At 38.2% G+C, this 21,725-nt stretch overlaps 2 long non-coding RNA genes across 3 annotated transcripts; one reads left to right on the top strand and one right to left on the bottom strand.

Annotated features, from left to right (window-relative positions):
* The first annotated feature begins 326 nt into the window (after positions 1-326).
* LOC138373116 (uncharacterized) lies at positions 327-7,708 on the top strand. 2 transcript variants are annotated; one of them, XR_011231067.1, is made up of 3 exons: positions 327-443; positions 3,198-3,314; positions 7,401-7,708. It is a non-coding gene; the product is annotated as an uncharacterized lncRNA (long non-coding RNA). The 2 variants fall into 2 exon arrangements; XR_011231066.1 differs by lacking the exon at positions 327-443 and adding an exon at positions 508-747.
* A 6,001-nt stretch (positions 7,709-13,709) lies between these two features.
* LOC138373115 (uncharacterized) lies at positions 13,710-21,020 on the bottom strand. Its single transcript, XR_011231065.1, has 3 exons — positions 20,778-21,020; positions 18,427-18,543; positions 13,710-13,951 (listed from the first exon to the last, which is right to left on the bottom strand). It is a non-coding gene; the product is annotated as an uncharacterized lncRNA (long non-coding RNA).
* Positions 21,021-21,725: the final 705 nt, after the last annotated feature.

The raw sequence follows: 21,725 nt of genomic DNA, 5'->3' as shown, positions 1-21,725 counted from the left end.
TTTTGTTGTTAATTACTCCATAAATGTGTAATGTGTTAATTCAGTCTAAAATCTTTTTGCAACGTTTATATGCGATATACGTAGCTGGAAACTACCTAATATTTAAAAAGAATAGTTACAACATTCTATTAATATATAATGTTGAAATAAATATCACACAAAGTCTGTATATCTCTTTTTAGATGTCTTATAAATCTTCTTTTAAAATAGTATTGATGATTTTTATGAATCTTGAGTAAAAATTATGTTAATTATTATTAATCTAATTGTTATTATTTTAAGTAAAAGAATTGCAAGTATTCGCATAACCACGGGATCTGTTTGTGTATGAATGCACGGATTTGTTTTTGTTATGAGAGGGACGCCTTAGAAAGCATGGTGTAGGCCACCTGTGGCTCGCATCCGATCCCACGATCGTCGTCGCCCCTAAATCAACACAACAGGTATTTAGTATTTACGATTATAATAAGTAATATTTCTTTTATAATAATATTGCAGCAGGTGGTGTAGTGGTAGGACACTCGCCTGGCGTTCCGCGAGCGCTATGTCATGGGTTCGTATCCTGGCCGGGGAGGATTTACTGGGAGCAATTCCTTAACTGTAGCCTCTGTTTAACGCAACAGTAAAATGTGTACTTGGATGAAAAAACGATTCTTCGCGGCGGGGATCGTATTCCAGGGACCTGCCCGAAACGATACTCGTACTAGTGGCTGTACAAGAATGTAACAACTCTTGTATATATCTCAGGTTAGGGGCTAGGCATTTACACTCTTAGGTCAGCAAACTAGCTAGAAGGTTAGACTATTAGACTCCACTGGTCAATCGGGGCCCTGCATGACTCAGCTTATCCTAACCTAGCCCAGCTTAAACCATCTTAGCATAGTTCATTCTAGCTGTGCATAGTGCTTGCACAGCCTTGCTTATCCTAGTTTACCTCTTCCTAGCCTACCGTAGCCAAGCCTATCCCAGTATACCCTTACCTAGTCTTGCCTAGCCTAACCCTGCCTTGCTTTTAAACATGACCAGTCCTTCCTACCCTAGCCAAGCCCTGACCAGCTTAGCCAAGCCAATCCCTGCCTAGATTTAGCATAGCCTTGCCTTTTTATTAATATATAGAGGGTACCACCTCTGGTTGAGTTTGTAGGAACCCTCCACTTATAGGGTTGAGGGTTCCATATATATATATATATATATATATATATATATATATATATATATATATATATATATATATATATATGCGAACAAGCCAGAATGGTCCCCTGGACAATATGCAACTGAAAACTCACACCCCAGAAGTGACTCGAACCCATACTCCCAGAAGCAACGCAACTGGTATGTACAAGACGCCTTAATCCACTTGACCATCACGACCGGACATAATGAGGTGATAGCCGAGGCTATTTGAACCACCCCACCGCCGGCACTCGGATAGTTATCTTAGGCATAGCATTTTACCAAATCACCTCATTCTTAGGGGCACACGTGAGGAACACAAATGCGAACAAGCCAGAATGGTCCCCTGGACAATATGCAACTGAAAACTCACACCCCAGAAGTGACTCGAACCCATACTCCCAGAAGCAACGCAACTGGTATGTACAAGACGCCTTTATCCACTTGACCATCACGACCGGACATAATGAGGTGATAGCCGAGGCTATTTGAACCACCCCACCGCCGGCACTCGGATAGTTATCTTGGGCATAGCATTTTACCAAATCACCTCATTCTTAGGGGCACACGTGAGGAACACAAATGCGAACAAGCCAGAATGGTCCCCTGGGTTCGAGTCACTTCTGGGGTCTGAGTTTTCAGTTGCATATTGTCCAGGGGACCATTCTGGCTTGTTCGCATATATATATATATATATAATATATATATATATATATAAATATATATATATATATATATATATATATATATATATATATATATATATATATATATATATATATATATATATATATATGCGAACAAGCCTGAATGGTCCCCAGGACAATATGCAACTGAAAACTCACACCCCAGAAGTGACTCGAACCCATACTGCCAGGAGCAACGCAACTGGTATGTACAGGAACGCCTTAATCCGCTTGACCATCACGACCAGACATAAGGAAGTGATAGCCGAGGCTATTTGACCCACTTCCCCGCTGGCACTCGGATGATAATCTTGGGCATAGCATTTTATCAAATCACCTCATTTTTGGGGCAACACGTGAGGAACACAAATGCGAACAAGCCTGAATGGTCCCCCAGGACAATATGCAACTGAAAACTCACACCCCAGAAGTGACTCGAACCCAATACTGCCAGGAGCAACGCAACTGGTATGTACAGGGACGCCTTAATCCGCTTGACCATCACGACCAGACATAAGGAAGTGATAGCCGAGGCTATTTGACCCACTTCCCCGCTGGCACTCGGATGGTAATCTTGGGTATAGCATATGGGTTCGAGTCACTTCTGGGGTGTGAGTTTTCAGTTTATATATATATAATATTAATATTATATATCCTGCCTGAAATGCTGCGTGTACTAGTGGCTTTACAAGATTTTGTGGTTATTCTCTATATCTGGTTCACCTAACAGTAAATAAGTACCTGGGAGTTAGACAGCTGCTATGGGCTGCTTCCTAGGGATGTGTGTGTGTGTTTGTATTCATGTTGAATTTTACAAAGTAGGAAGAGATGTTTGTAAAAAAAAAAATCAAATATTTTTGAAAGTATAAGTAGATTTGATATTTTTCTTTAATTGTTTATGTCTGCTGTCTCGCCTCCTTTATAAAATGGCATCATTCTTGCTTTTTTAAGGATATCAGGAAAAGTAAGGCACTCCAGAGATTTGTTGACTCCTTCCTAGTGTTGCCTAGCCCAGCCCAGCCTAGACAAGGCAGGCTGGGCATCCTAGCCTCACGCAGCTTAGCCCCAACCTACATGTAGCATCCCAGTCCATCCTAAGTGATCATTACCTTTCTGGGTGTGTTTTCTCTTCAGCCCTGAATGTAATGTGGTGGAACATAAGCAGATACATATCAGGTCTTAGAGAATCTGTACTTCATACATTTCTTAATAATGTCTCACAAATATTTAAATAATTAAACAAAAATTGTATAATAACTTCATATTATTCTTGCAATTTATTTTTGCATTTTTTTATACAAAATTTACATTTTAAAAGATTACCTCTATTTTTAGATTGATGACTTGAAGACTACAGTGCCATCCACAGCAAATCATGGTCTTAAAATATCTCCTAGCAATGACGAGACCAATTTTCACAGAGATCAAATTTTTGCTAAGCAGTAGTCACAGGTAAATATATATTATATATATAATATTATATATATAAAATTAACTACTTCATTGCTCAAAGCACCTTTAGACATTCTGAGAGTTGTGCTATTTTATTAATTAATTAATTAATTAGGCTATATTTTAATGTTTTGTAATGTTTTCATTACTTTTTTGTTTTGAAATATAAATTGTTGAGTTTTGAAACATTTTGACATTAACTATACCTGAATATTTATAAACAAAAAAATACCAGAACTATGTCCTTGACAATTGTACTAAGAAGTCTTTGCCAAAATCAGGTGCTCAGTTTAGTAGTTAAAAACTTAAAAGTTGTACCACCTCTGGTGCAAGATTAGGGACCCATAGCCTCAGAGAAGAAAATAGAGAGTACTCAGAGAAGGCCTTGAATAATAGGCAGGCTGTTTGTGTGTGTTTCGACGGTAAGCTTGCTGACACCAAATGTAGTTACCTAAGTGTAGTTACAGGATTAGAGCTACACTCGTGGTGTCCCGTCTACCCAGCACTCTTTGTCACATAATGCTTTGAAACTACTGACGGTCTTGGCCGCCACCACCTTCTCACTTAACTTGTTCCAACCGTGTACCACTCTGTATGCGAAAGGAAATTTTTTTATATTTCTTTGGCATCTTTGTTTAGTTAGTTTAAATCTATGACCTTTTGTTCTTGAAGTTCCAGGTCTCGGGAAATCTTCCCTATCGATTTTATCAATTCCTGTTACTATTTTGTACATAGTGATTTTATCACCTCTTTTTGTTGTCTTCTAGTTTTGGCATATTTAATGCCTCTGACCTCTCCACATAGCTCTTGCCCTTTAGTTCTGGGAGCCACTTAGTAGCATGTCTTTGCACCTTTTCCAGTTTGTTGATGTGCTTCTTAACATATGGGCACCAAACAACCGCTGCATATTCTAGCCTTGGCCGAACAAAACTCGTGAACAATTTCTTTAGTATTTCGCCATCCATGTATTTAAACAAAATTCTGAAGTTAGAAAGCGTGGCATAGGCTCCTCACACAACGTTCTTTATGTGGGCCTCAAGTGATAGTTTTCTATCTAGAATCAACCCTAGACCTCTTTCTTTTATCAGAATTATATAAAGATTTCTCACATAATTTGTAGGTTGTGTGGGATCTATGTTCTATTCCACATTCCATAACATGGCATTTATTCACATTAAATTTCATTTGCCAAGTGGTGATCCATATACTTATTTTGTCCAGGTCTTCTTGAAGGGCATGACAATCATCTAAATTTCTTATCCATCCCATTATCTTAGCATCATCAGCAAACATGTTTATATAATTCTGTATTCCTACTGGTAGATCATTTATGTAGACAATGAACATTTCTGGTGCATGTACTGTGGTACTCCACTTGTGACACTTCTCCAGTCCGATTGCCTCTGATTATTGCCCTCATTTTTCTATCAGTCAGAAAATTTTTCATCCATGTTAGAAGCTTACCTGTCACCCATCCAAAATTTTCTAGTTTCCAGAACAACCTCTTATGTGGAACTCTGTCGAAAGCCTTTTTTATGTCTAGATAGATGCAGTCAACCCAACTACCTTTTTCCTTTAAAATCTCTGTGGCTCAATCATAGAAACTGAGTAAATTCGATACACAGGATCTTCCAGATCGAAAACAATACTGTCTGTGTGATATTATATAATTTCTCTCCAGGTGTTCTACCCATTTAGTTTTTATTATTGTTTTTTCAATCTTTTCACTGTTACACTTGTCAATGATTCAGGTCTATAACTGAGAGAGGTGGGGTCTTCCCTGTTGCCACTTTTGTAGATTGGAACTATGTTAGCCTTTTTCCACATGTTTGCTATGACTCCTGTACACAGGGATGCCTGAAAGATCAGGTGAAGTGGAAGGCTGAGCTCAGATGCATATTCTCTCAGAACCCGTGGTGAAACTCCATCTGGACCAACTGCTTTGTTCTTACTTAGCTCCTTTAGCATATTTTCCACTTCATCTCTAGACACCTCTATACGCTCTATGATGTTCTCAGAAATTCTTATTGTGTCTGGTTCTCTTAAGATTTCATTTTGTATAAACACACTTTGGAACTTTTGGTTTAATGTTTCACACATTGCATTATCATTTTCTGTGAATCTGTTTCCTATTTTCAACCTCTGGATATTATCCTTTACCTGCAATTTGTTGTTTATGAATTTGTAGAATAGGCCCCAGTTCTGTTTTACATTTATCCATTATCCCTTTTTAAAAATTTCTTTCTGCCTCTTCCCTTACTGCTGTATAGTTGTTTCTCGCATCTTTGTATCGCTGGTATGATTGGGGGTTTGACTTCTTTCTATTTTGATACCTGCTTGATGGGGTTCTGCTCTTCTACTCCCCAAGCCCGGCCCGAGGCCAGGCTCGACTTGTGAGAGTTTGGTCCACCAGGCTGTTGCTTGGAGCGGCCCGCAGGGCCACATACCCAAAACATCCCGGCTGATCCGGAACTTCTCTTAGAAAACAGTCCAGTTTTCTCCTGAAGATGTCCACGGTTGTTCCGGCAGAAACAACCGTGCAACCGTGCTCTGAAGGGGAAAGTGAATACTGAGCAGTACTCGAGACGGGACAACATAAGTGACTTGAAGAGTACAACCATTGTGATGGGATCCCTGGATTTGAAAGTTCTCATAATCCATCCGATCATTTTTCTGGCCGACGCAATATTTGCTTGGTTATGCTCCCTAAACATTAGATCATCGGACATCATTATTCCCAAATCCTTGACATGCTGTTTTTCTACTATGGGAAGATTCGATTGTGTTTTGTACCCTGTATTATGTTTCAGATCCTCATTTTTGCCATACCTGAAATTTATCACTGTTAAACATCATGTTATTTTCTGCTGCCCAATCGAAAACTTTGTTGACATCTGCTTGTAGTTTTTCAATGTCTTTCATTCCATTTTTGTGTCTTTTGGTCTGTGGCCCTCTCTCAATTTCTGTTGAACCAATCCTGTTTTCTAGCCCTGCATCTCTGTTTTGGTATGAATGTTTGTGTGCCTTCATTGTATATTTTGCAAAATTTGGCATACATTTAATTTACTTCCCTGTCTAGCAACAAGTCTGCCTAATTACTTATTAAAAAAAATTTGAAGTTCCCCATAGTGACCTCTCTCTCTTGAAATCAAGTTTATCAACTGTTTCAATGTCCCCATTTTCTGTGTGTGTGTGTTTGGAGGCTAAGCTTGCTGATACCATGTGTGTGTGTGTTTGGAGGCTAAGCTTGCTGATACCATGTGTGTGTGTGTGTGTTTGGAGGCTAACCTTGCTGATACCATGTGTGTGTGTGTGTTTGGAGGCTAAGTTTGCTGATACCATGTGTGTGTGTGTGTGTTTGGAGGCTAAGCTTGCTGATACCATGTGTGTTTGTGTGTTTGGAGGCTAAGTTTGCTGATACCATGTGTGTGTGTGTGTTTGGAGGCTAAGCTTGCTGATACCATGTGTGTGTGTGTGTGTTTGGAGGCTAAGCTTGCTGATACCATGTGTGTGTGTGTGTGTGTGTGTGTGTTTGGAGGCTAAGCTTGCTGATACCATGTGTGTGTGTGTGTGTGTGTGTTTGGAGGCTAAGCTTGCTGATACCGTTTGTGTGTGTGTGTGTGTGTTTAGAGGCTAAGCTTGCTGATACCATGTGTGTATTTGGAGGCTAAGCTTGCTGATACCATGTGTGTGTGTGTGTTTGGAGGCTAAGCTTGCTGATACCATGTGTGTGTGTGTGTTTGGAGGCTAAGTTTGCTAACACCGTGTGTGTACTCACCTGTTTAAATAATAATAGGGGTGTGTACCACCTCTGGTGCAATTGTAGGGACCCACAGCCTTGAAGAAAATAAAGAGTATTCAGAGAAGACCTTGTGGATTCTCACTGAACACTAATCTTTTCTTCTCCTATCACCCCTCTTATTTTGTTTTATGCTGTATTCTATTATATATCATATAAATACATAGCCAAATGGCAATATTTATTATGTCTATACAAAAAGAAGACATCCACTTTATTTTTTTTCTCTCCTTTGTTTCTATGTGGATTTTGTTGTGACTAATGATTCTCCTCCTTCCCATCAACAGGTCTTCCTCACTGGGCTTGCTCGGCTTTTGTGTTACTGTGAGGGTGCCATCATCGTTTACCCTTCAAGACTGACTCATGCTGGTATTGCATTTGTGGACTTCCCTTCACAGTAAACAGTCCTTCTCCATATGGTGATTGTCCAGGGCAAGCAGGGTGTGACTGCCATCTTGGAGAAGCAGGGTCTTTTAATATGAAGAATCTTCCGTCTTCTCTACTTACGCCAGCTTGTGCTGGCCTTGCATTCTTGTTACTTCATGGCCCTTGGGCCTTTTTTATTTATTTTACATAATAAATTTTTTTATTAATACCCGTGTTTCACAAGAGATCCTTAACATTTTAAGCACCAATTGTATTGACTAATGCACGTCTTGTAACCTTTAAGACATAAATAGACAAGACATAGATAAATGAGTGAATAATACTGAGTGACTAGGTTAGGGCGAGGAACATAGTACAGTGTCTGACTTTGGAAGAATGCCTACTGTTTTAGAAACCTTATTGCCATGATCATAATCGTATGGGTTAAAAAGCATTTGTTGTCACTCCTACACTGTGGCTTGTTGAGCTTGAAACCTTTGCTCCTTGTTCGTGTTACATCTGACCTTTTGAAGAAATTGTATGAATCAATATCCTCCAAATTGTTCAGTATTTTAAAGGTTTCGCTCTATTACTCTCTCATTTGCATATATCTAAGCATATAGATTAGATATAGATTTAGATTAGATTTTTATTCAGGCAAAGGTACATACATTGCAGATGAGTTACAAAGGGAAAGACATTGACTAGAGTTCACTAGCTCTATTGGAAGAGAAACGTCTGCAAGACAAGTGTGGGCAAAAATTAAGGTAGCAGCGGCTCACTACGACCCCCATCGGCTTCATTTTGTATCTTCTCCAACTTGCCCATCCTACCTTTACCAAAACAAGAAATGACAGGTGCAGCATAATCAATAAGAAATCTTACAGTACTCAAGTACATCATTCGTAGCACTTGGACTCCCACTCCTTTCCACAGCATGCCAAGGCCTTCAGATTTTGTAATCTCTTCCGACATTGACTCAACAGTCTGTTCATCTCAGTTTCCAAACTCTCATGAGTATATCCAACATATATGCCTAAATATTTATATATATTAACTCTCTATATTTTTACCGTTTATTTCCAATATAATGGGCCTCCGACTTCTACATTCAAACTTTAGTTTTGTCTTCATTAACCACTAATCCCATGTGGTGACACTGGTTTCCGAAATTGTCCAACACTGTTTGAATCTTTGAAATATCTTTGCCCTGAAACAAAATATCATCAGCATATATGATTGGAGTTACCCAATTTGAGTATTTCTCAGATGCTATCTTATTCATTAGTACATTAAACAGGGTGAGACTCAACACTCCTCCCTGAGGTGTGCAGAGTTCTTGACCTTGATACCTTGAACCTTGAACCATACAACCTTGATACCACACCTGAGCCTTCCTTTCCTGAAGATAATCCCCTATCCAGCGCAATAATCTCCCTTCAACACCAAGACCAGCTAATTCATATAAAATAACCTCTTTGTTGGCTTTATCAAAAGCTCCTTATAAATCAATAAAAATTATATAATAATCATTACCATTAGCTAGACATTTAATAATACAGTCAGAGGTACTTTTTCCTCTGAGGAACCCGAAAAATTATTAGACAGCTGATCACCTATAATATACAAAAGTTTATTTAAAATGATCCTCTCCATCATTTTACAAAAACACGAGGTTAAAGACACAGGTCTGTATACTCTCCATTGGCTTTAGGGATAAGGATGATCATAGTTCTTTTTCATTTACTGGGAATTCTGCCCTCTTTATAACTAATATTAAAGAGGTCTAACAGCGGGCTTTTTGTCATAATGGCAAGTTCATTAAGTATTTCATAAGTTACTCCATCCTCCCCAGGGGGCGGTAGATTTCCCAACTTTAATCGCCGTTATTAGTTCTTCTCTGGTAATACCTGTGCAAGTGACATCACCACTGTTACCTGCTGTAAGTATAAAATCCTTTCTTAGATCTTTCCAAGAATCAAACTACTCTCTCGTTACAGCGGGTAATTAAATGAACTAAGTTTGGCACCTTCCGCCCATTTATTTACGAGACCTTTTACAATTCCTTACTGGTCAGGATGTGCAACAAAATTATGCTTTTTACCCCCTTATTTCATTTATGTCTTGCCAGATTTCCTTCAAGTTTATTACTCCTAACTTTCTCTGCAAACTCCTGCCAATACTTGCTCCAAATTTCCTTTCTCTTCTCCGCACACTTTTATGGGGGGGATGCTTTTCTATACCAGATGTTTTCCGGTTCAATGTTGCATTAAATACATCTACCTCCTTAATTAAATCTTAATAAAATGCTTCTGCCGAAACTGGCTTATAAGTATCATACCAAGACTTAATATGACCAACAAGACCCCTTAATTCTCCCTTATTAAACTTTAAGCTTTTCCTCTGAAGGCAGGCATGCTTTTTATCTAGTTTAAGCTGTATTTGTAATGCAAAATCTCTTAGCATTTCATCCACAGTAAGACAATTCTCCTCTATGCCCTCAGCATTTATCAAACAAGCATAATCTAATCTCCCTCCCCTCAGATGAGTAGGAGAGGGCTCGCCCAGCAGTTGAACATCTTCATGTTCAACATGTTCATCTTCATGTTCAGATTGTTACCATCCCTATCCCCAGTTTCCTGGAGTGCTACTATGTTAATATTCTCTCTAAGAGTATAATAGTGTACATCCACCGCTCTAGTTTTTAATCCATTAACGTTCCAAGATAATATTATCAATCTACTTTCATCCATGAACTCTGTAATATTTTTTCTTTCTCCTCACTTGCACAACTACTACTAACATCGAAGGTAATAGTATTCATATCTATTTTCTTTGTTATTTCTGTATACCTTTTTACTTTAACGAAGGTACCCCCCAGGTGTAGGGAGGAATGATCTTTTCCAGGTATATTTTGAAAATCAGCATCGTTTTGCCACGTACCGCTTCGGTGGGTAGGCGGTTCCATGAGTTAATAACTCTGTGGGTGAAAAAGTATCTCCTGTAACTGGTAACTGGCTATTCAGACGAAGGACTTCGGGTAGATGTAGTTTACATGGACCTGAACAACGGTCGTAGTCTGCTGTCTGCTCTGTGTCGAGGCTGTAGCGTCTTGGGTCGATTAGAACTGTACACGCCGAGTGCTACATTCTTGACTGGAGATTGTACTGTGTGCTATTCGATTGATTGATGAAGATTAAGCCACCCAAGAGGTGACACGGGCATGAATACCCCGTAAGTGGTGGCCCTTTTGAGCCATTACCAATATCAAGAGCTGATACTGGAGATCTGTGGAGGTGCGACTGCACGTACCCTGCGTGACGGGAGATGTCTCCCGTGTGGTGTGTGCTATTCTGATTTATTTATAAAGATTAAGCCACCCAAGAGGTGGCACGAGCATGAATAGCCCGTAATGTGCTATTCTCAAGTCGCTTGCTTATGTACGGTGACGACACCTCACAGTAAGATATAGAAGGGTGGAAAACCGTTACCTGTAAATAGGGATAGGATTAATGCTTGTGTAATTAGTTATGCCATTATGATGATGAGATAATGGAGTATAAGGATTACTCGATCACTACATCACCTTCAACTATTACTAGGGGAACTATTCCATGGTCCAGCGATTTTCTGAAAAGGAGTTTCACTGGCAAGCATAGTGAATTGAGAGCATAAGAATAAAGGTAACTGCAGAAGGCCTATTGGCCCATACGAGGCAGCTCCTATCTATAACCACCCAAACCCACTCATATACATGTCCAACCCACGCTTGAAACAATCGAGGGACCCCACCTCCACCACGTTACGCGGTAATTGGTTCCACAAATCAACAACCCTGTTGCCAAACCAGTATTTACCCAAGTCTTTCCTAAATCTAAACTTATCCAATTTATACCCATTGTTTTGTGTTCTGTCATGTGTTGATACTTTTAATACCCTACTAATATCCCCTTTGTTATGTCCATTCATCCACTTGTAAACCTCTGTCATATCACCCCTAACTCTTCGCTTTTCCAGTGAATGCAATTTAAGCTTTGTTAATCTTTCTTCATATAAAAGATTTCTATTTTGGGGAATTAACTTAGTCACCCTACTCTAGACACGTTCAAGTGAATTTATAATCATTCTATAATATGGCGACCAAAACTGAACTGCATAATGTAAATGGGGCCTAACCAGAGCAAGATATAGCTGAAGAACCACACCAGGTGTCTTGTTACTAACACTTCGATTAATAAATCCCAGTGTCCTATTTGCCTTATTACAAGCATTCATGCATTGATCCTTTTGTTTTAAATTCTTTCTAATCATAACTCCCAGATCCCTTTCACAATCCGACTTCGCAATCTCAACACCATCTAGCTCGTATCTTGTAACTATCATCATTACCTAGTCTCAAAACTTTATATTTATCAGCATTAAACTGCATCTGTCAATCTTTTGACCATTTCAAAACCCTATTTAGATCAACTTGAAGTGATAGTGAGTCTTCTTCCGTGTTAATTTCCCTACCTATTTTTGTATCATCTGCAAATTTGCAAATGTTGCTACTCAACATAAGAACACAAGAACACAAGAACAAAGGCAACTGTAGAAGGCCCACCGGCCCATACGAGGCAGCTCCTACCTACAACCACCCAATTAATTTGCCAGTTCCTTTACGACTTGGGACTTAAATCCATTTACACTTTGGGCTTCTGAGTCTTTTAGTTTGTCAATGCTCTTCCTGATTGTGTCGCGTGTAATTGGTATTTCTCTTAATTCATTCTCCTTACCTCCGACAAACATTTGTGTTGGTGATGGGATGTCATTCAAGCTTTCTAGTGTGAACACTGATGTTAGGTATTCATTGAGAGTGTTTGCCGCCCTTTTATCATACAACTTAAAATTGTTAGTCTCATCTTTTATGGGTCCTACGGAGTCAGTTCTTTGTTTGGGTTTTACTTCGTATATACTTGCCCGAAACGCTATGCGTATTAGTGGCTTTAGGTATTGTATTTTAAATTTTAAAATTTTGCCCCGAGGTGCGAGTTTATTGGGAGTACTTAGCTGTATCATTAGCAAGGTAATTAACTATAGTTTGCTGTCCTCCGTCCTTTAACAAATCCATTGACCCCTCCCCTAACCTGCCTATTTTGTGCAATAGTCGGTTTAGGATGATCCTTTCAAGCATCTTCCAAGTGCATTACATGAGACTGATAGGTCTGTAATTGCCAGGGTCATTGGGTTTCGGTATTGGGACCATTATTGCATGTTTCCATTGTGTGGGCAACACTCCACATAGGAATGACTTGTTAAACAGGTGGAGTAGTGGATTGCCAGACACTTCACACAGTGCATTGAGTATGTCGTAGGTGACGCCATCTTCACCAGGTGCTGTACTTTTACCCTTTTCATAGCCCCCTTTACTTCCTTGGCTGTAATTGGTTCCCCATACTCGTCATCACTAGATTGTGCTCTTGTTATCCTAATCCTTCTGTCATTATGTCGGAGGAGCTGTTCCCTGCTTACTTCTGCAGGGAGGGAGGAGGATGATGCTGCATCACTCCACTTGTGAATTAGTTCTTCAGCCTTACCCTCGGGGTCATTGTGAGCCGCAGGCCGGGCTCTGCTCCCCTTAGCTACCTTAATTTTTGCCCACACTTGTCTTGCAGACGTTTCTCTTCCAATAGAGCTAGTGAACTCTAGTCATTGTCTTTCCCTTTGTAACTCATCTGCAATGTATGTACCTTTACCTGACTAAAAAATCTAATCTAAATCTATATCTAATCTATATGCTTAGATATATGCAAATGAGAGAGTAATAGAGCGAAACCTTTAAAATACTGAACAATTTGGAGGATATTGATTCATACAATTTCTTCAAAAGGTCAGATGTAACACGAACAAGGAGCAAAGGTTTCAAGCTCAACAAGCCACAGTGTAGGAGTGACAACAAATGCTTTTTAACCCATACAATTATGATCATGGCAATAAGGTTTCTAAAACAGTAGGCATTCTTCCAAAGCCAGACACTGTACTATGTTCCTCGCCCTAACCTAGTCACTCAGTATTATTCACTCATTTATCTATGTCTTGTCTATTTATGTCTTAAAGGTTACAAGACGTGCATTAGTCAATACAATTGGTGCTTAAAATGTTAAGGATCTCTTGTGAAACACGGGTATTAATAAAAAAATTTATTATGTAAAATAAATAAAAAAGGCCCAAGGGCCATGAAGTAACAAGAATGCAAGGCCGGCACAAGCTGGCGTAAGTAGAGAAGACGGAAGATTCTTCATATTAAAAGACCCTGCTTCTCCAAGATGGCAGTCACACCCTGCTTGCCCTGGACAATCACCATATGGAGAAGGACTGTTTACTGTGAAGGGAAGTCCACAAATGCAATGCCAGCATGAGTCAGTCTTGAAGGGTAAACGATGATGGCACCCTCACAGTAACACAAAAGCCGAGCAAGCCCAGTGAGGAAGACCTGTTGATGGGAAGGAGGAGAATCATTAGTCACAACAAAATCCACATAGAAACAAAGGAGAGAAAAAAAATAAAGTGGATGTCTTCTTTTTGTATAGACATAATAAATATTGCCATTTGGCTATGTATTTATATGATATATAATAGAATACAGCATAAAACAAAATAAGAGGGGTGATAGGAGAAGAAAAGATTAGTGTTCAGTGAGAATCCACAAGGTCTTCTCTGAATACTCTTTATTTTCTTCAAGGCTGTGGGTCCCTACAATTGCACCAGAGGTGGTACACACCCCTATTATTATTTAAACAGGTGAGTACACACACGGTGTTAGCAAACTTAGCCTCCAAACACACACACACACATGGTATCAGCAAACTTAGCCTCCAAACACACACACACACATGGTATCAGCAAGCTTAGCCTCCAAACACACACACACATGGTATCAGCAAGCTTAGCCTCCAAATACACACATGGTATCAGCAAGCTTAGCCTCTAAACACACACACACACACACAAACGGTATCAGCAAGCTTAGCCTCCAAACACACACACACACACACACACATGGTATCAGCAAGCTTAGCCTCCAAACACACACACACACACACACACACACATGGTATCAGCAAGCTTAGCCTCCAAACACACACACACACACATGGTATCAGCAAGCTTAGCCTCCAAACACACACACACACATGGTATCAGCAAACTTAGCCTCCAAACACACAAACACACATGGTATCAGCAAGCTTAGCCTCCAAACACACACACACACACATGGTATCAGCAAACTTAGCCTCCAAACACACACACACACATGGTATCAGCAAGGTTAGCCTCCAAACACACACACACACATGGTATCAGCAAGCTTAGCCTCCAAATACACACATGGTATCATCAAGCTTAGCCTCTAAACACACACACACACACACAAACGGTATTAGCAAGCTTAGCCTCCAAACACACACACACACACACACACACATACATGGTATCAGCAAGCTTAGCCTCCAAACACAGACACACACGGTATCAGCAAGCTTAGCCTCCAAACACACACACACACATGGTATCAGCAAGCTTAGCCTCCAAACACACACACACACACACACACACACACACATGGTATCAGCAAGCTTAGCCTCCAAACACACACACACACACACATGGTATCAGCAAGCTTAGCCTCCAAACACACACACACACACATGGTATCAGCAAGCTTAGCCTCCAAACACACACACACATGGTATCAGCAAGCTTAGCCTCCAAACACACACACACAGAAAATGGGGACATTGAAACAGTTGATAAACTTGATTTCAAGAGAGAGAGGTCACTATGGGGAACTTCAAATTTTTTTTAATAAGTAATTAGGCAGACTTGTTACTAGACAGGGAAGTAAATTAAATGTATGCCAAATTTTGCAAAATATACAATGAAGGCACACAAACATTCATACCAAAACAGAGATGCAGGGCTAGAAAACAGGATTGGTTCAACAGAAATTGAGAGAGGGCCACAGACCAAAAGACACAAAAATGGAATGAAAGACATTGAAAAACTACAAGCAGATGTCAACAAAGTTTTCGATTGGGCAGCAGAAAATAACATGATGTTTAACAGTGATAAATTTCAGGTATGGCAAAAATGAGGATCTGAAACATAATACAGGGTACAAAACACAATCGAATCTTCCCATAGTAGAAAAACAGCATGTCAAGGATTTGGGAATAATGATGTCCGACGATCTAATGTTTAGGGAGCATAACCAAGCAAATATTGCGTCGTCCAGAAAAATGATCGGATGGATTATGAGAACTTTCAAATCCAGGGATCCCATCACAATTGATGAACTCTTCAAGTCACTTATGTTGTCCCGTCTCGAGTACTGCTCAGTATTCACTTTCCCCTTCAGAGCACGGTTGCACGGTTGTTTCTGCCGGAACAACCGTGGACATCTTCAGGAGAAAACTGGACTGTTTTCTAAGAGAAGTTCCGGATCAGCCGGGATGTTTTGGGTATGTGGCCCTGCGGGCCGCTCCAAGCAACAGCCTGGTGGACCAAACTCTCACAAGTCGAGCCTGGCCTCGGGCCGGGCTTGGGGAGTAGAAGAGCAGAACCCCATCAAGCAGGTATCAAAATAGAAAGAAGTCAAACCCCCAATCATACCAGCGATACAAAGATGCGAGAAACAACTATACAGCAGTAAGGGAAGAGGCAGAAAGAAATTTTTAAAAAGGGATAATGGATAAATGTAAAACAGAACTGGGCCTATTCTACAAATTCATAAACAACAAATTGCAGGTAAAGGATAATATCCAGAGGTTGAAAATAGGAAACAGATTCACAGAAAATGATAATGCAATGTGTGAAACATTAAACCAAAAGTTCCAAAGTGTGTTTATACAAAATTAAATCTTAAGAGAACCAGACACAATAAGAATTTCTGAGAACATCATAGAGCGTATAGAGGTGTCTAGAGATGAAGTGGAAAATATGCTAAAGGAGCTAAGTAAGAACAAAGCAGTTGGTCCAGATGGAGTTTCACCACGGGTTCTGAGAGAATATGCATCTGAGCTCAGCCTTCCACTTCACCTGATCTTTCAGGCATCCCTGTGTACAGGAGTCATAGCAAACATGTGGAAAAAGGCTAACATAGTTCCAATCTACAAAAGTGGCAACAGGGAAGACCCCACCTCTCTCAGTTATAGACCTGAATCATTGACAAGTGTAACAGTGAAAAGATTGAAAAAACAATAATAAAAACTAAATGGGTAGAACACCTGGAGAGAAATTATATAATATCACACAGACAGTATTGTTTTCGATCTGGAAGATCCTGTGTATCGAATTTACTCAGTTTCTATGATTGAGCCACAGAGATTTTAAAGGAAAAAGGTAGTTGGGTTGACTGCATCTATCTAGACATAAAAAAGGCTTTCGACAGAGTTCCACATAAGAGGTTGTTCTGGAAACTAGAAAATTTTGGATGGGTGACAGGTAAGCTTCTAACATGGATGAAAAATTTTCTGACTGATAGAAAAATGAGGGCAGTAATCAGAGGCAATCGGACTGGAGAAGTGTCACAAGTGGAGTACCACAGTACATGCACCAGAAATGTTCATTGTCTACATAAATGATCTACCAGTAGGAATACAGAATTATATAAACATGTTTGCTGATGATGCTAAGATAATGGGATGGATAAGAAATTTAGATGATTGTCATGCCCTTCAAGAAGACCTGGACAAAATAAGTATATGGATCACCACTTGGCAAATGAAATTTAATGTGAATAAATGCCATGTTATGGAATGTGGAATAGAACATAGATCCCACACAACCTACAAATTATGTGAGAAATCTTTATATAATTCTGATAAAAGAAAGAGGTCTAGGGTTGATTCTAGATAGAAAACTATCACTTGAGGCCCACATAAAGAACGTTGTGTGAGGAGCCTATGCCACGCTTTCTAACTTCAGAATTTTGTTTAAATACATGGATGGCGAAATACTAAAGAAATTGTTCAAGAGTTTTGTTCGGCCAAGGCTAGAATATGCAGCGGTTGTTTGGTGCCCATATGTTAAGAAGCACATCAACAAACTGGAAAAGGTGCAAAGACATGCTACTAAGTGGCTCCCAGAACTAAAGGGCAAGAGCTATGTGGAGAGGTCAGAGGCATTAAATATGCCAAAACTAGAAGACAACAAAAAGAGGTGATAAAATCACTATGTACAAAATAGTAACAGGAATTGATAAAATCGATAGGGAAGATTTCCCGAGACCTGGAACTTCAAGAACAAAAGGTCATAGATTTAAACTAACTAAACAAAGATGCCAAAGAAATATAAAAAAATTTCCTTTCGCATACAGAGTGGTACACGGTTGGAACAAGTTAAGTGAGAAGGTGGTGGCGGCCAAGACCGTCAGTAGTTTCAAAGCATTATGTGACAAAGAGTGCAGGGTAGACGGGACACCACGAGCGTAGCTCTAATCCTGTAACTACACTTAGGTAACTACATTTGGTGTCAGCAAGCTTACCGTCGAAACACACACAAACAGCCTGCCTATTATTCAAGGCCTTCTCTGAGTACTCTCTATTTTCTTCTCTGAGGCTATGGGTCCCTAATCTTGCACCAGAGGTGGTACAACTTTTAAGTTTTTAACTACTAAACTGAGCACCTGATTTTGGCAAAGACTTCTTAGTACAATTGTCAAGGACATAGTTCTGGTATTTTTTTGTTTATAAATATTCAGGTATAGTTAATGTCAAAATGTTTCAAAACTCAACAATTTATATTTCAAAACAAAAAAGTAATGAAAACATTACAAAACATTAAAATATAGCCTAATTAATTAATTAATTAATAAAATAGCACAACTCTCAGAATGTCTAAAGGTGCTTTGAGCAATGAAGTAGTTAATTTTATATATATAATATTATATATATAATATATATTTACCTGTGACTACTGCTTAGCAAAAATTTGATCTCTGTGAAAATTGGTCTCGTCATTGCTAGGAGATATTTTAAGACCATGATTTGCTGTGGATGGCACTGTAGTCTTCAAGTCATCAATCTAAAAATAGAGGTAATCTTTTAAAATGTAAATTTTGTATAAAAAAAATGCAAAAATAAATTGCAAGAATAATATGAAGTTATTATACAATTTTTGTTTAATTATTTAAATATTTGTGAGACATTATTAAGAAATGTATGAAGTACAGATTCTCTAAGACCTGATATGTATCTGCTTATGTTCCACCACATTACATTCAGGGCTGAAGAGAAAACACACCCAGTAAGGTAATGATCACTTAGGATGGACTGGGATGCTACATGTAGGTGGGGGCTAAGCTGCGTGAGGCTAGGATGCCCAGCCTGCCTTGTCTAGGCTGGGCTGGGCTAGGCAACACTAGGAAGGAGTCAACAAATCTCTGGAGTGCCTTACTTTTCCTGATATCCTTAAAAAAGCAAGAATGATGCCATTTTATAAAGGAGGCGAGACAGCAGACATAAACAATTAAAGAAAAATATCAAATCTACTTATACTTTCAAAAATATTTGATTTTTTTTTTTTACAAACATCTCTTCCTACTTTGTAAAATTCAACATGAATACAAACACACACACACATCCCTAGGAAGCAGCCCATAGCAGCTGTCTAACTCCCAGGTACTTATTTACTGTTAGGTGAACCAGATATAGAGAATAACCACAAAATGCTATCTTTATAATAACTATATTGTAAAGCCACTAGTACACGCAGCATTTCAGGCAGGATATATAAAATATTATATATATATATATATATATATATATATATATATATATATATATATATATATATATATATATATATATATATATATATATATATATATATGAGTGTTAGACCATGGAGGAATGATTTTTTTTAATTTAATTTATATATAAAAATTATTCCTTCTGAAGATGTATTAATATATGAAAGTACTTAAGGAAATTCCTGTTTCAATTCTTCCTCCGTGGTCTGACACTGTCACATTTTTCATCAAGTGTTAATTTTTGTGATTTACACACACGTGGCATGTTTACACACACATTATTTATATTATATATATATATATATATATATATATATATATATATATATATATATATATGTATATATATATATATATATATATATGTATATATATATATATATATATATATATATATATATATATATATATATATATATATATATATATATGTATATATATATATATATATATATATATATATATATATATATATATATATATATATATATATATATATGTCGTACCTAGTAGCCAGAACTCACTTCTCAGCCTACTATGCAAGGCCCGATTTGCCTAATAAGCCAAGTTTTCATGAATTAATGTTTTTTCGTCGACCTAACCTACCTAACCTAACCTAACCTAGCTTTTTTTGGCTACCTAACCTAACCTTACCTATATATATAGGTTAGGTTAGGTTAGGTAGGGTTGGTTAGGTTCGGTCATATATCTACGTTAATTTTAACTCCAATAAAAAAAAATTGACCTCATACATAGTGAAAAGGGTAGCTTTATCATTTCATAAGAAAAAAATTATAGTAAATATATTAATTCAGGAAAACTTGGCTTATTAGGCAAATCGGGCCTTGAATAGTAGGCTGAGAAGTGAGTTCTGGCTATTAGGTACGACATATATATATATATATATATATATATATATATATATATATATATATATATATATATATATATATATATATATATATATATATATATATATATATATATATATATATATATATATATATATATATATATATATATATATATATATATATATATATATATATATTATATATATATATATATATATATATATATGGAACCCTCAACCCTATAAGTGGAGGGTTCCTACATACTCAACCAGAGGTGGTACCCTCTATATATTAATAAAAAGGCAAGGCTATGCTAAATCTTGGCAGGGATTGGCTTGGCTAAGCTGGTCAGGGCTTGCCTAGGGTAGGAAGGACTGGTCATATTTAAAAGCAAGGCAGGGTTAGGCTAGGCAAGACTAGGTAAGGGTATACTGGGATAGGCTTGGCTACGGTAGGCTAGGAAGAGGTAAACTAGGATAAGCAAGGCTGTGCAAGCACTATGCACAGCTAGAATGAACTATGCTAAGATGGTTTAAGCTGGGCTAGGCTAGGATAAGCTGAGTCATGCAGGGCCCCGATTGACCAGTGGAGTCTAATAGTCTAACCTTCTAGCTAGTTTGCTGACCTAAGAGTGTAAATGCCTAGCCCCTAACCTGAGATATATACAAGAGTTGTTACATTCTTGTACAGCCACTAGTACGAGTATCGTTTCGGGCAGGTCCCTGGAATACGATCCCCGCCGCGAAGAATCGTTTTTTCATCCAAGTACACATTTTACTGTTGCGTTAAACAGAGGCTACAGTTTAGGATTTGCGGCCAGTAAATCCTCCCCGGCCAGGATACGAACCCATGACATAGCGCTCGCGGAACGCCAGGCGAGTGTCTTACCACTACACCACCTGCTGCAATGTTATTATAAAAGAAATATTACTTATTATAATCGTAAATACTAAATACCTGTTGTGTTGATTTAGGGGCGACGACGATCGTGGGATCGGATGCGAGCCACAGGTGGCCTACACCATGCTTTCTAAGGCGTCCCTCTCATAACAAAAACAAATCCGTGCATTCATACACAAACAGATCCCGTGGTTATGCGAATACTTGCAATTCTTTTACTTAAAATAATAACAATTAGATTAATAATAATTAACATAATTTTTACTCAAGATTCACAAACATCATTAATACTATTTAAAAAAATTTTTTATAAGACATCTAAAAACAGATATACAGACTTTGTGTGATATTTATTTCAACATTATATATTAATAGAATATTGTAACTATTATTTTTAAATATTAGGTAGTTTCCAGCTACGTATATCGCATATAAACGTTGCAAAAAGATTTTAGACTGAATTAACACATTACACATTTATGGAGTAATTAACAACAAAACAATCTTTATTTTCATTGCAGAACATATATCAGAGCATACTAGTGACTCATACATTTAAAATAGTGTGATTTTTAAACAATTCGGTTGTAAACCCGCAGAACGGCCTACCCGCCAAAGACGTAACATAAGAAATGGTATATAATTCATTATTTTAAATTACATATATAATCATTAATAATATTCGGCAGCTATCGAGGTTC

The sequence above is a fragment of the Procambarus clarkii genome, chromosome 41 (assembly GCF_040958095.1).
Source record: "Procambarus clarkii isolate CNS0578487 chromosome 41, FALCON_Pclarkii_2.0, whole genome shotgun sequence".
Taxonomy (NCBI): domain Eukaryota; kingdom Metazoa; phylum Arthropoda; class Malacostraca; order Decapoda; family Cambaridae; genus Procambarus; species Procambarus clarkii.
The sequence above is the reverse complement of the archived record's forward strand: the minus strand, read 5'-3'. Positions and strand labels throughout refer to the sequence as shown.